The sequence below is a fragment of the Moschus berezovskii genome, chromosome 22, assembly GCF_049115385.1.
Source record: "Moschus berezovskii isolate FMDL1 chromosome 22, NW_MosBer_1.0, whole genome shotgun sequence".
Classification (NCBI taxonomy): Eukaryota; Metazoa; Chordata; class Mammalia; order Artiodactyla; family Moschidae; genus Moschus; species Moschus berezovskii.
In genome coordinates, this window is record NC_142481.1 from 34,071,147 (window position 1) to 34,086,005 (window position 14,859).

General features: G+C 39.6%; 1 pseudogene; it reads left to right on the forward strand.

Moving 5' to 3' along the window:
• The first annotated feature begins 8,957 nt into the window (after positions 1-8,957).
• LOC129547048 (sentrin-specific protease 8-like) lies at positions 8,958-9,617 on the forward strand (annotated as a pseudogene).
• The last annotated feature ends 5,242 nt before the right edge of the window (positions 9,618-14,859 follow it).

Consider the following 14,859-nt stretch of genomic DNA (forward strand, 5'->3'; position numbering starts at 1 on the left):
TTTGGTTTGTAGAAAGGTGCTCAAAAAAAGTCAGTGAAAAAAATCTAGTGAAAATATCCTTGGGTAAGGACCAGGGATATATGTTTCTCCGTGGTTTGTTTTTTCCACAAAATGCTATGTGTTTGGCACCTTGTACTAAAGTACTTTGCCGACTGTGCAGGCGATAGAAATCTTTAAAACATAATCCTTGCTTTCTGGGAATTCAGTCTCCTGGGGAAATTAAAAAGGTACACAAATAATGCGTGATATGAAGTGAAAGATGGTATAGAAAAAGATGATTATAATAATCTGAGACTGAAATTTCAAATTTCCACATTACCATGAGATAACATCTTGTTAAACAAGATACCATCCCAGGACCTTTGTTAATGTTCTGAGAATTAGGTCTGAAAATGGAGGAACCCAAATAGGAGGAATTTTGAAATCCTGTCTATATGACATGCCAGAGAGAGAATGAATTTTCTTTACTGGTTCTGTATTATCATATGCAAAGCAATTCTCCTGTTTAGTCCTCAGCAACTTCAAAATAATGAACTGGCGCAAGACTGTCTAAGATATGTCTAAGATCTAACAGTCTACATCTACTAAGATCTGTCTCCCAACTCACCCTACTTTTTTTCCCCAGCATATTTATTATGTTTCTTAACTTTCTACTTAATCTGAGGCATAAAAGTACTTTTCTAGGTCTTAATGCTTACAAAGATATGTATGCAAAAAGGCAAAGCGCTATTACAAAAGGGAGAAAATAAAATAAATTGAGAGAAACAACAGAGGAATACCTAATTCTCAGAGTTTTACATGAGTTGTTTTCTTCCAGGAAAGGATTATAAATCAACTGCATGGTGAGAGTATATAATTTACTTTTTGGAGCTATTCTTTGAACATGGTGAAATAAATTAGCATAAGGTTGTAGAAGAAGAAAGGAAAAAAAATGCTGAACAATAAAAGATGTAGTGTTGTCTTGAGAGCTAATTAAGTTAATGTTTCTACTGAAGGAACCACACAGCTGAAAGCCTTGGCTTGAGTGCTTCTTCTATCTGAATAACTGGTTCAAATCCAGCACATGCTTCTAGTGATCAGAACCAAATCTAGCAGATCACTGTTTCAATGTTTGTGGAAACTAAATGGAAGGGCAAAATCCAATCTCTTAAGTCAGTGCCTTGTCACCAAGTCATATAGTGATCTTGCATTTAAATCAATTCAGTCGCAAAGAGTCGGACACGACTGAGCGACTGAACTGAACTGAACTGAGTCTTAAAATTGAACTTCTCTTTCTTCTAAATCATCAGTAAGGGACTTTCCTGGTGGTCCAGTATCTAAGACTTCACGCTCCCAAAGCAGGGGGCTTGTGTTTGATCCCTGGTCAGGGAACTAGACCCCACATGCTGTGATGAAGAGTTCACATGCAACAACTAAAGATCCCTCATGCCACAACTAAGACCAGAGCAGCCAAATAAATAAACATACGTATATTTTTAAAGTCATCAGTAAGTCAACTAACACTGATTGATTGTCCAAGCTGTGACAGGTATGTACTGCTGCTATTTACTGCTGCTGACTATAGAACATAAGAAAATGGGCATGTTTTTCCTTTTACTAAGCTTACAATCTAAAAAAGAATGTAAATGGTAAATATAGCTGGGGGAAACCTACTTGTTCATTACAATAGGATCTGGTTCTCGGTCGTGGATTGGTTATCCTATTAGCCACATCCATTTTTAACGCTTTCTGCCTTGCTACGAACCCTGGAGACTGAAAACTGTTCGACTCCATCATTCAGGCTCCTCTGGACACCAGTTGAATTTGGGCCAGTGTGAGGCACCACCCAAAACAGAACAGTCAGAAGGAAGAGAAGTGAGGCTATTTCTTTTTCATCTGTTTTCTTTATGGTTGTGGATCCAGAAAGGGATATATTCCTTCAGTTACTATCATAGTTCCTTCTAAACAACTTCTTTTTCAAGGTTCCAGATCATGCTTGGTTCTAGTAACACGATTTTATCCTTTTCCTCTTTAGGTCTAGAAATGGGACTGTCATTTGGCTGCCAAAAGTTAGATGTTTCATGATCCATTGTGAACTGGCTCACATCTCTGCAAATGTCCTTTCACTAAATTCTTATGAATTGAATAATCTTGTGTTTCACTGGGCTTCCCTGGTGGCTCAGAGGGTAAAGAGTCTGCCTGCAATGCAGGAGACCTGGGTTCGATCCCTGGGTCAGGAAGATCCTCTGGAGAAGGAAATGGCAACCCACGCCAGTACTCTTGCCTGGAAAATCCCATGGACCGAGAAGCCTGGTAGACTACAGTCCACGGGATCGCAAAGAGTCGGACACAACTGAGTGACTTCACTTCAAGTGTTTCATTGATGATATGGCCAGCATAACTATAAACAAGGTTAGACTGGGAATCAAAATCAGTATTCAAAACTGAAAAAACTTAAACATATAAACTTACACTCATCAGTCTTTCAATATAAAGAGAATATTTTTTCACAGAATATGTGCTTATTGATTAGAATTCATACTTGCCTTTATTGCATGATTCTCACATATAATTTATCCTGTCCAATTTACTATTTCAATTTTACTAGAGATACGAGAACTTATTCTTGTAAAATAAGTGCAGTATCTGTTTGGAATTTCTCCCACTCTTAAATTGTTTCTTGCTCACCTAAAGTAGGAGCACTTTCCTTTTTTTTGCTACAATCTTTATTGTGTCTTTATGAAATATTCCATTTTGTTTCATAAATGTGGAAATTCTTCCTTTCCTCACCCTAATTAAATAGTGCATAAACACAATGAAACATAATAAATAACTGCAATGAAAAATACAAATGAAATAAATAGGGTTGGAAACAACACAACATATTTGAATAAACAAATTATAATGCAAATTGTAGCAGCAAGTGGCATCTTAGAGGAGCCTGTTGGCTGAGTGTCTGTATTTTTACCCAGAAAATGTAGTGTTAATTAAACCATTTTGGTTAATTAGAACAGAATTGTAAGACTTTATTGCTTAATATGAACATTCCCAGGCTCTCAACTGGTAAAGAATCCACTTGCATTGCAGGAGACACTGGTTTGATTCACTAGTGTTTCAGTTGATAAAGAATCCACAATGTGGGAGACCTGGGTTCGATCCCTGGGTTGGGAAGATCCCGTGGAGGAGGGCTGGGCAACCCACTCCAGTATTCTTGCCTGGAGAAGCCCCCTAGAGAGAGGAGCCTGGCGGGCTACAGTCCATGGGGTTGCAAAGAGTTGGACACGACTGAACAACTAAGCACAGCACAGCATGAACACTTCCAGGTGGCTCAGTGGAGAAGGAAATGGCAACCCGCTCCAGTGTTCTTGCCTGGAGAATCCCAGGACGGAGGAGCCTGGAGGGCTACAGTCCATGGGGTGGCAAAGCGTCAGAGACCACGGAGCACAAGCACACAGGAGCATGATAAATAAACTTACTAACATTATAAAAGCACAGCAAGTTTGTACCTAAGAGCCTGGGAGAAAGGAAGCCAGGAAGTATTCTCAAAAGAAATAATCTGTAAGTCAATCCATACCTGAAAGATGACTAGGATTTATTAAGGCAAAGAGGGATGATTATTCCCCTAGAAGAAATGACATATGGAAAACACTGATACACAGAAGTAAGTGGAAACTGAGACAGCGAAAACTCAATTGAGATGAAAAGGCAGGACTCACTATGTGATATTTATACAGCCTGGCAAGTAGATATTTAATCCACCTCATTGGGATGAGCGAGGCTTAAGTGAGATGGCACACGAAAGTTCTCAGAAAAGGTTGTTTTACTTAGAAAGGTTAATCTACTCTGGCTGATATCAAGGAAAACAGGTTCGACCCTCATTGTTGTTAAAGTCCCTCCAAAATACACTGTGAATATTATTAAAATACAACCAGACTGTATTTAAAATACTGAAAATTCTAACTTTGGAATCAAGCTGTAATCAAATCAATCATTTGATCATTATTTAATATCATGAATGATTTGTTTTAAAATATGAAAAAAATGTTATAAAGTACTACAAATCTGTGAGAAATACTGATATTATTATCCCTACAATAACAGTTATGTGAATTGCCAAAATAATGAATATATATTACTTCTCTGAACTGTTTCAATTGTTCATAAACAGACTTATAGGTATGAGATTTGGGGCTGCTCTGTGTCTAAATTTGCTCTGTCATCAATAAAAGCAAGCTGCAAGCCTGATATCTGACCATCAGATTTCACTTCCCTGCTGGCCTCCCCGTTGTCCCCTCCTCCTCATCCACTTTAATTCTCTAGCTGTGAGAAAGGCAATATCCTGCTTGTGATATTGGACTGGAGAAAATCTAACAGGATTGAGAACTGAAAATTTGCTTTGTTTTGTTTTGAATTTTAAGACAATATACTGGGGCTAATTTTTCACTCCTGTAAAATATTGCTATATAAATCTCTATAAATTATTATGAAAAAAATTTTTCCCTTTAAGTTCCTGTGTTTCTTTGCAGCATTACCATTCGAAGGTGACACTTGGATACTGATTTAAAGTTCTTTCAGGTGAAGCAAAAACAGCAAACCCCATGGATGGTGTGTTACTGGATGTCCTGTGTGTATGTAGGTAAGGGAAGGAGAAAGTTACAGGGACATCCCACCCTTATCCTAAGGACCAGGCTATTTTATTTGGATCAGAATTCTAAGAGATCAAAATCTTATAAAATGGGGGCTGGGGGTGTTATTTCTTAGATATACAAACTGAAGACCTTACAGATGCATTGATAGAATGCCCTGGATCTTCATTATAGTAATTATTTAGGGTGTAAGGCATAGATGAAATTTTATTTGCCTTATTTTAATAATTGCTGAGGTCCATGTTCAGTACCCTGAAATTTATTATGCTATTCTCTCTGCTTTTATATGTATTCACAATTTTCATTAGTTTTTGTTGATTTGTTGTTTGTTCACCCAGTGTCTCTTTACCTGGACTAGATAGAGCTGTACTGGATAGAGCTGCACTATCTCTCACCTGTGCTATCTTAGATCAGACATGGCCATCAAACCTCTGCCTCGTTTCTACACCCTCCTGTCTCCCTCCAGCCTGTGCACTGTCTATGCAGTCACCTCAAGGTCTGCAGAGAATCGAGTTTTAGTCTAGCTCTTAATTCAGAGAAATGGTAACCTACCTTTCGCGTCAAGTCTGAACTATATTCCTCGTCCTCATTTGCCAGAGTTCTGTAGTAAGCATTTTCTCGGTAATATTAAGAATATGACACCATGCTTCCCGTTAGAATATCCCTCCCTTGGTGAGAGAGGGAGGAACAATAGCTCGATTAAGGCAAGATCTTTATATTGGCCTCTTAGCCTGACATAAACTTTTTTTTTTCTTGGCCCTGCAGTAAGCATGTAGGATTTTTATTCCCAGACGCGGGACAGAAACCCAGGCACTCTGCAATGAAAGCATGGAGTCTTAACCACTGGGATGCCAGGGAATTATCTCTCAGATTCTTTTTCAATAGCACTTCCTGCTTCAAGTCAATTATCAGGCTATTCATTCTCAAGACTTTCTGGCAGGGGACAGAGTGGGCATACTTTCTATGATTCAGAACTGAACTTCTGTTATACCCTTCCACGCAAATTGTTGATTACCTCCCCTCCTGCCTCTGAAACGCCTCCTCCTTCCAGAAGTGATAAAATTCCTTGTTAAGATACACATTATGCCATGTGCTGTGCTGGTTCACCTGTCATCATGTCCAGTCACAGGAGAATTTTGGCCTGATCTCAACTGTGCCTCACTTTTCCCATCTCTCTTCCTTTCTGGCTCAGCTGATATAGAATCCACCTGCAATGTGGGAGACCTGGGTCCCGGGGTTGGGAAGATCTCCTGGAGAAGGGAAAGGCTACTCACTCCAGTATTCTGGCCTGGAGAATTCCATGGACTTAGTCCATGGGGTCTCAAAGAGTTGGACACGACTGAGCGACTTTGACGTTTCCTTTCTCATTTTCCTGTGAACATCCTAACAACTGCATTTTGCATTATCCCAAGTTCTTTCACATGGCTTATTTTTCCTTAAGAAGAGAATCGGTATTGAAATGATTTGCACTTCAATATGACCTGCCTCTTGAGAAACCTGTATGCAGGTCAGGAAACAACAGTTAGAACTGGACATGGAACAACAGACTGTTCCAAATAGGAAAAGGAGTACGTCAAGGGTGTATATTGTCACCCTGATTATTTAACTTATATGCAGAGTACATCATGAGGAACTCTGGGCTGGAAGAAGCACAAGCTAGAATCAAGATTGCCGGCAGAAATATCAATAACTTCAGATATGCAGATGACACCACCCTTATGGCAGAAAGGAACTCAAATGCCTCTTGATGAAAGTGAAAGAGGAGAGTGAAAAGTTGGCTTGAATCTCAACAGTCAGAAAACTAAGATCATGGCATCTGGTCCCATCACTTCATGGGAAATAGATGGAAAAACAGTGGAAACAGTGTCAGACTTTATTTTTTTGGGCTCCAAAATCACTGCAGATGGTGATTGCAGCCATGAAATTAAAAGACGCTTACTCCTTGGAAGGAAAGTTATGACCAACCTAGATAGCATATTAAAAAGCAGAGACATTACTTTGCCTACCAAGGTCCGTCTAGTTAAGGCTATGGTTTTTCCAGTGGTCATGTATGGATGTGAGAGTTGGACTGTGAAGAAAGCTGAGCACTGAAGAATTGATGCTTTTGAACTATGGTGCTGGAGAAGACTCTTGAGAGTCACTTGGACTGCAAGGAGATCCAACCAGTCCATCCTAAAGGAGACCAGTCCTGGGTGTTCATTGGAAGGACTGATGCTGAGGCTGAAACTCCAATACTTTGGCCACCATGGGAAGAGTTGACTCATTGGAAAAGACCCTGATGCTGGGAGGGATTGAGGGCAGGAGGAGACGGGGACGACAGAGAATGAGATGGCTGGATGGCATCACTGACTCAATGCATATGAGTTTGGGTGAACTCCAGGAGTTGGTGATGGACAGGGAGGCCTGGAATGCTGCGATTCATAGGGTCACAAAGAGTCGGGCACGATTGAGCGACTGAACTGAAATGAAGACTAGAAAATCTTTAAATCACTGGGCAGATATTGTGTGTGTATATGTGTGTGTGTATTTATGACTTGGTATATGAACATTTCCATGGCCAACAAACCTTCTGAAAATATCTTTATTTGGTACAGTGTTCCACACCACCCAAGTCAAAGAACAAGCTATTTCTCATGGTATGCAAACACTGCCAGACCAGGCAAAGTTCCTCTCTCTTAACTCCAGCCACAGTGTGTCCTATTAATCTAACCATTATTAATAACGGACTATACCTGTTGCCTTCATTACCATTATGTTTAATCTTTCCTCTCAAATTTCTACTTTCAGTTCAGTTCAGCCGCTCAGTCGTGTCTGACTCTTTGCGACCCCATGAATCACAGCACGCCAGGCCCCCCTGTCCATCATCAAATCCCGGAGTTCACTCAAACTCATGTCCATCGAGTCGGTGATGCCATCTAGCCATCTCACTCTCTGTCGTCCCCTTCTCCTCCTGCCCCCAATCCTTCCCAGCATCAGAGTCTTTACCAGTGAGTCAGCTCGTCGCATGAGGTGGCCAAAGTATTGGAGTTTCAGCTTTAGCATCAGTCCTTCCAATGAACACCCAGGATTGATCTCCATTAGAATGGACTGGTTGGATCTCCTTGCAGTCCAAGGGACTCTCAAGAGTCTTTTCCAACACCACAGTTCAAAAGCATCAATTCTTCGGCGATCAGCTTTCTTCACAGTCCAACTCTCACATCCATACATGACCACGGGAAAAACCATAGCCTTGACTAGACGGACCTTTGTTGGCAAAGGAATGACTCTGCTTTTTAATATACTATCAAGGTTGGTCATAACTTTCCTTCCAAGGAGTAAGCGTCTTTTAATTTCATGGCTGCAGTCAGCATCTGCAGTGATTTTGGAGCTCAAAAAAATAAAGTCTGACACTGTTTCCACTGTTTTTCCATCTATTTCCCATGAAGTGATGGGACCAGATGCCATGATCTTTGTTTTCTGAATGTTGAGCTTCAAGCCAACCTTTTCACTCTCCTCTTTCACTTTCATCAAGAGGCTTTTGAGTTCTTCTTCACTTTCTGCCATAAGGGTGGTATCATCTGCATATCTGAGGTTATTGATATTTCTCCCGTCAATCTTGATTCCAGCTTGTGCTTCTTCCAGCTGAGCGTTCCTCATGATGTACTCTGCATATAAGTTAAATAAGCAGGGTGACAATATACACCCTTGACGTACTCCTTTTCCTATTTGGAACCAGTCTGTTGTTCCATGTCCAGTTCTGACTGTTGCTTCCTGACCAGCATTTCTACTTTACCCACCAGCTAATTCTGATTGTCTTTTTTGACTCAGCTCAGTCATCATCACCATCTAAAAGCTCCCAATGTATTTGTCTATGCGGCTCTGGTTGCAGAGATGCCACTTCATATCTCTCTTACCGCCTAATAGTGACTATACTTCCAAAATGCAGCTTAGAGACTTCCCAGCAATCCTGATGCAGTGCATCTGGGTCCCCTGGTCAGGAAACTAGATCCCACATGCCACAACTAAGAGTTCTCACATTGCCACAAATATTATGCAACAGAGATGTGCTGCAACAGAGATCTGGAGCAGTCAAATATATATATATATATATATATATATATTAATGTAACTTAGATAGGAAAAGACTATGAAACCATCCTTGTATGTCCTGATAATGAAATATCTACCCTTTCTATTTATTTATAACAAATTTTATCAAGATTATGTGTGTACATATATATTTTTCCATTAAAATGGGTTTTTTCAGCCAGTACAGAACTGCTTGGAGGGTGGTAGGGGTGGTGAGGCCCGAAGCAGCTTCTGGAATTTCTGAGCAGTCCTGGTTGGTACAAGATGGACCTATTAGTCTTGAGTTACAGGGACAGTCTACTGTGGCAATCAGATGTCTCACTACTGGATCCTCCAAACTGGCTGAATGCCCATGTTATTGGGTTTGGCTTTGAGTACTTTGCCAACAGTCAATTTCATGACTGCTCTGACCACGTCTGCTTCATCAGCCCCGAAGTTACTCAGTTCATCAAGTGCACTGGCAATCCAGCAGAGATCACCATGTTCCTTGAACCCTTGAACCTACCCAATAAGAGTTATATATTTGGCCGTAAATGATAATTCCAACTAAACTGCTGGGGGAACCCACTGGAGCTTGTTGGTTTATCTATAAGATACAAATGGCTTTTTTTCATTATCATTCTTATGGGAGTAGTAACTCATTCCATGCAAAGTAGGTAGCAGAGAAACTAGAGGCTTTCTTAGGCAGAAAAGGAAACAAACTGGCCATTGTGGAAGAGAAAGCCCCTGCTCAACAAAGCAGCTATGACGTTGGGATGTACATGATATGTAACTGGGATGTACATGATATGTAACACTGAGGCCTTGTGTCAGAACTTCTCTAGATGACAGCCAGAATCACTACAGCAGCTACTCACTCCTACACACATCAGAAAGAAGAGAGCTGAATGGAAGGATCTCACTGCCAGACTTGCTAAAAATTAGCTGTTGAAATATATTTGACTTTTGAAGTCTCTTCTTTCTGCCTGTCCCTATGTATTAGATGGCTGCAGTCTCAGTGCCTGAGGAAAGATGCCTGGGAGAGGAAAGCTTAGAAAGCTTACTTTCTCCTGAGAGAATGTTGTCCTCTGCATTATCCTAATGGGAAGTGTCACTTTAACCCTAACTTCAGACCAATATGTTCTGTGAAGATGTCTTCAAAATATGCACCAAAACTGATTAATTCAATGTGAGCCCTTTTGGGCTCACATTGGTTTATTCCAAAGAAAAAAGATTGATCTGTAAAACAAATCAAGAATATGTGAAACATAGAAGCAAGAAAAAAATCATAGAGCAACCAAAAACTTACTTCACAGCCCACATATTTCAAGAGATCAACTGACCAGAAGCAGATTAAGACCTAACCTAATTCAAGATGGAAGTATTATAAGTTAGTCAGTTCTATGATACCTCTTCCATTCAACAAGCAAAGGCTTTCCCAGCTATAACCTTTGTCATTACTTGATAAAGATGGGGTTAGCCCATAGTCCCATCTGATTCCTGGAACACTTTAAGAAAGGGGGTATCTTAAATAACTTTGTTGAAATAAATGTCTGTGGTGGACCTCTTGTTTTACATCTGAAACTTACTAAAAGTTGGTTTATTTTTGAGATATAAAAGAGAAAAAGTGACCTTTCTCAACTCTTTCACTTAATTCAAAATGCAGACAATGTAATTTTTGAAATGTGAAACCAAGATAAAAAGATACTATTCCTTCTAAAAAAAAAATTCTTCTCCATAAGAAGACTCTTCTTGGAATTAGCATTGGGTCAGCCATTCTGCTAGACAGTTGCAGCAAATAGTAGTCATCTATTATCATCCATTATCATAGACAACCCCATTTCTAGTTGCTGTTTTTCTAACTCCTGACCTTACCCTCTGTCAGTATGAAAAGAGATGGATAAACAATAGCTCTTTGGGACCTCCCTGGTGGTCCAGTCACTAAGACTTCGTACTCCCAATGCAGGGGGCCTGGGTTCAATCCTCGGTCAGGTAACTAGATCACCCGTGCTGCAACTAAGAGTTCCCATGCAAATAAGAGTTCCCATGGTGTAACTAAAGATCCTGTATACCATAACTTAAAAAAAAAAAAATCACACATGCTGATGGAAGACCCTGAGTGCATCAACTAAGACTTGGTGTAGCCAAAAAAAAAAAAAAGCTTTATTAGGAAAACTGTAACATTCAACGAAGTACTTGCTTCCTCTCTTTGAGTCATGGAGAGAACTGTTAGGGAAAGGGACATGAGGTCCTCATAAAACAAAGGGAAGTAACTTTGGAGAGTGACATTTGGAGTGGAGGATTCATCCCTTGAGGATTTTGGGGGTTGAAATTTCCATTGATAAATATGAGACAGACACTGGAACGAGTTTGAATATTGGAAAAAAAGGATGAATGAATGAATAAGCATGAATGAAAGCTAACTTCATTGCCTTTCTGCTGTGGGACTCACCTACTGCTTTATTCAGCAGCAACTTCCTAAAGAACACCTGTCCTGTGCTTGGTATGGAGCTAAGTAGCGGGGTTTCAAAAGTCAAGAAAACATATCCAATCAAGGTTTTGCCATCATAGAGCTTACTGACCAACTGGGATGCAAGTAATTACTCATCAGTATATTGAAACTGACAAATGTCTGGAGAGAAGAAACCCCGGGGACATGGAAGAATATATGCATGCATGTAAGTCGCTTCAGTTGTGTCTGACTCTGACCCTATGGAATGTAGCCCGTCAGGCTCCTCTATCCATGGGATTCTCCAGGCAAGAATGCTAGAGTGGGTTGCCACGCCATCTTCCAAGGGATCGTCCGACCCAGGGATCAAATTTGCATCTGTTGTGTCTCCTGTATTGGCAGGTGGGTTCTTTATCACTAGAGCTACCTAGGAAGCCCAGAAGCATGTATAAGACAGGTTATTTCTTTTTTGTTGAAGTTATCCTTCTAGTCTATAAGGACTGGCTTGAGAGCTGGAAAAAAAATACAGGGTAATATATAGAGTTATTTTTATGGATACCTAGTGTTTAGAACTGAAGTTCATGCTTACTTATATATACAAGGAAAGAAGACAAGATTTGAAGACAAAATAATAAATATAAGACCCAATTCTGCCACTTTACTAGGGAGTAACCTTGAATAAATCACATCACCTCTCTGACCTTGAGTTTCTTTGCAAAATGTAAGCACTGGTACCTAACTTAAACAGATTTCAAGGGCTGTGAGAGAGGCTCAGTTAAGACAATAAAAGGGGAAAGATACTTTGCAAACCAACAAGACCTGTGTGGATTTTGTTATTATTAATAGTATTGTTGTTATGTGAACAAGTCCGGGACTGAGCAGGTTAAGACTAGTATTAATTTATATGACTGAACAAATGGATGGCTCTGGTCTGCTACTTCCGCAAACTCCCTGAATTTCCATACCAAAGTTTCCTTTGTTTTTATAGTTTGGTCTCCTCTTGCCCGAAAGGATGAGTTTTAGAAGAAAAATGAAATAGTTGTTTTTAGACTCTGTTTAGCACTCTTCGGTGATGAAATTTCCATAGCTAAACCTCAGACAGGCACTAAAACGGACTTGTGTCTGTTTGGGGCTGGTAATGAACTTTGTCAGTGCTCTGCCCAAACCCTTATCCCAAATCCCACCCCCAGCCCTTCTTACCTGTTTTGTGTGCCCCTGTGCAATCTGTGCCTCTTCCATCTTGTACTTGTAACCTTCTTATAGAACAGCCTTTGATTACTGGAGCTGCTTTTACCCGAAAGCACAGAAATTAAAATTGCATGGTTGTTTATAATTCAAACAAACCTCCCAATAGGGGCAACTCAAAGACAAGGATGGACTAACTCAGGACTATGAATGCTCAGTTCCTCCCCTAGAGTTCAGACAGAACTCATCTACTGACTGAGGTGAAGCTGAGACGGTCCTTAAAATTTTACCCTCTTTCGGCTTGTTCCTCTTGCCAAATTCTCCCCATTTCCTATTGTCCAATTTTCCCTGTTTCTGTTTGGAGTATTTTCTTATTACATGATCCTCCTCTCCGTGTCTGCTTTTGGGAACCTGACCTCAGGTAAATCTCCTTAATTTTGAGAAGCTAAGATGCACATACTCTAAGCAAGTGGCTAAGGAACCCTAGCATGAATTTGTCTAAGTAAGTGGGAGAAAAACGACTGTGGAATAGAGACAATTATTTTGGCAACAATAGAGGCATTATCTCAAAACTTTTCCCTTTGAAGATTGTACTGAATAAACACTAGTGGTAATAAATGTATGCAGTAGTAATTGAATTATGCCTCTGCAATATTTGCTGTAACAGGCACTGGGGGCATATAAGACATGGTAGTTTAGACTAGAAGAGAAGACATATTACTTGACAATAAAAAGATGAGTTTAATACTGTACTTAAAAATTAATAACCATTGTCTTTACAATTTATAAAGTGTGAAAAAACTTGCATTTATTGAATGTAGATAACTTTACATACATATAATACATACATTTATGTATTACATATTATGTAATATATTTAATACATACATACATTTAATTCTCAACACAACCATGTGAAGCAATCATTCTCACTTGAAGATGAGGTGAATAATGTAAGACTAATACAATAATTTATGCAAAAATACACATAGAATACATGACTGATGTGCTACAACTGAGTGTACTTCAAATCCTGTGCTTATTGTACTATGCTGTGGAGTTTTCCAAATAGGACACAAGACAGGAAACACTCAAAAACAAACATGCAAATGACAACAGTCTTTTTCCAAGTGATTTAAGAAGCTATTGGATGAGAGGAGATTTATATTTTAGTTCTGGTAAATTGGATGGAGCAATCTTTTCACACTTATACGTACTGCACTTAACACAGAGATGTATACATACCTTTCAGAATTCTCTTAGTAGTATTTAGTGTTTTTTTTTTTTTTTTTTAGTGTCTGGAAATCTCAGTCCCCTGTATCACTTCTATTCTTAAGCAAATATCCTGGGTGAACCAACATATAGATAGTAAATTGTGTGAATACAGGATATGGCCTCCATTCTCAACCTAGAAAAGTGAAATGACTGTTACCATTACTAGAGTTGAAGATAGAATTAGATCCAAATCTCAACCTAGAAGTTACATGATCTTGTATGAGTGTAATTTTGTGATCCTGAGATTTCACTGTGGGTAAAAAGGGATGATTGAATTCTCAGAAGTTATCACAATTAAGCTAGAATATATGTATCTCAGTTACGAGAAGCAAGAGAATATATATTAAGTGACTAAGAAGAATGTATACTGAATTCATGCTTATTATTTATCCCATCCTTAATTTTCTCGTGAATCTCAGAAATGGGTATTAAGTCAGAGTTATCTGTGAAGAAAGTTGATCACTGAAGAATTGATGCTTTTGAACTGTGGTGCTGGAGAAGACTCTTGAGAGTCCCTTGGACTGCAAGGAGATCCAACCAGCCCATTCTAAAGGAGATCAATCCTGGGTGTTCATTGGAAGGACTGATGCTAAAGCTGAAACTCCAATACTTTGGCCACCTCATGTGACGAGTTGACTCACTGGAAAAGACTCTGATGCTGGGAAAGGTTGTGGGCAGGAGGAGAAGGGGACGACAGAGAATGAGATGGTTGGATGGCATCACCGACTCTGTGGACATGAGTTTGAGTGAACTCCGGGAGTTGGTGATGGACAGGGAGGCCTGGCGTGCTGTGATTCATGGGGTCGCAAAGAGTCGGACACGACTAAGCGACTGAACTGAACTGAATCTGTGTTCTGGTTCAAATAAAAGATGGTTTTTCTCGAGAGACAGACAAGATCATGGGGAAGTTCAGAAGAGGGTAAGGTCATTTCTACTGGAATCATGACCCCTTAGGGAGGCAGGTTTAACATAAGATTTGGCTGAAACTTGGTGTTCAAACAATTTCTGTGTTAGTTGCGGGCACCTTCTAATCCATCAGATAGTTACAGCACAAAAGATATGGCAAACAAGCTGCCTATTTTTTTTTTTTCTTTAAAGGGAACTTGAGAGACTATATTTTTAAGCAATTGAAACAGACACTCAAAATCTATACATTCACAAAAACAAAAGTGGGTTTCTTTAGATATTTTTTTTCAGATGTTTATATTTTCAGTAGTAATTTTACAGAGATAAAGTCTAACAACAACAAAAGAACAGCTCTGCTTCTTTGTCCACTGA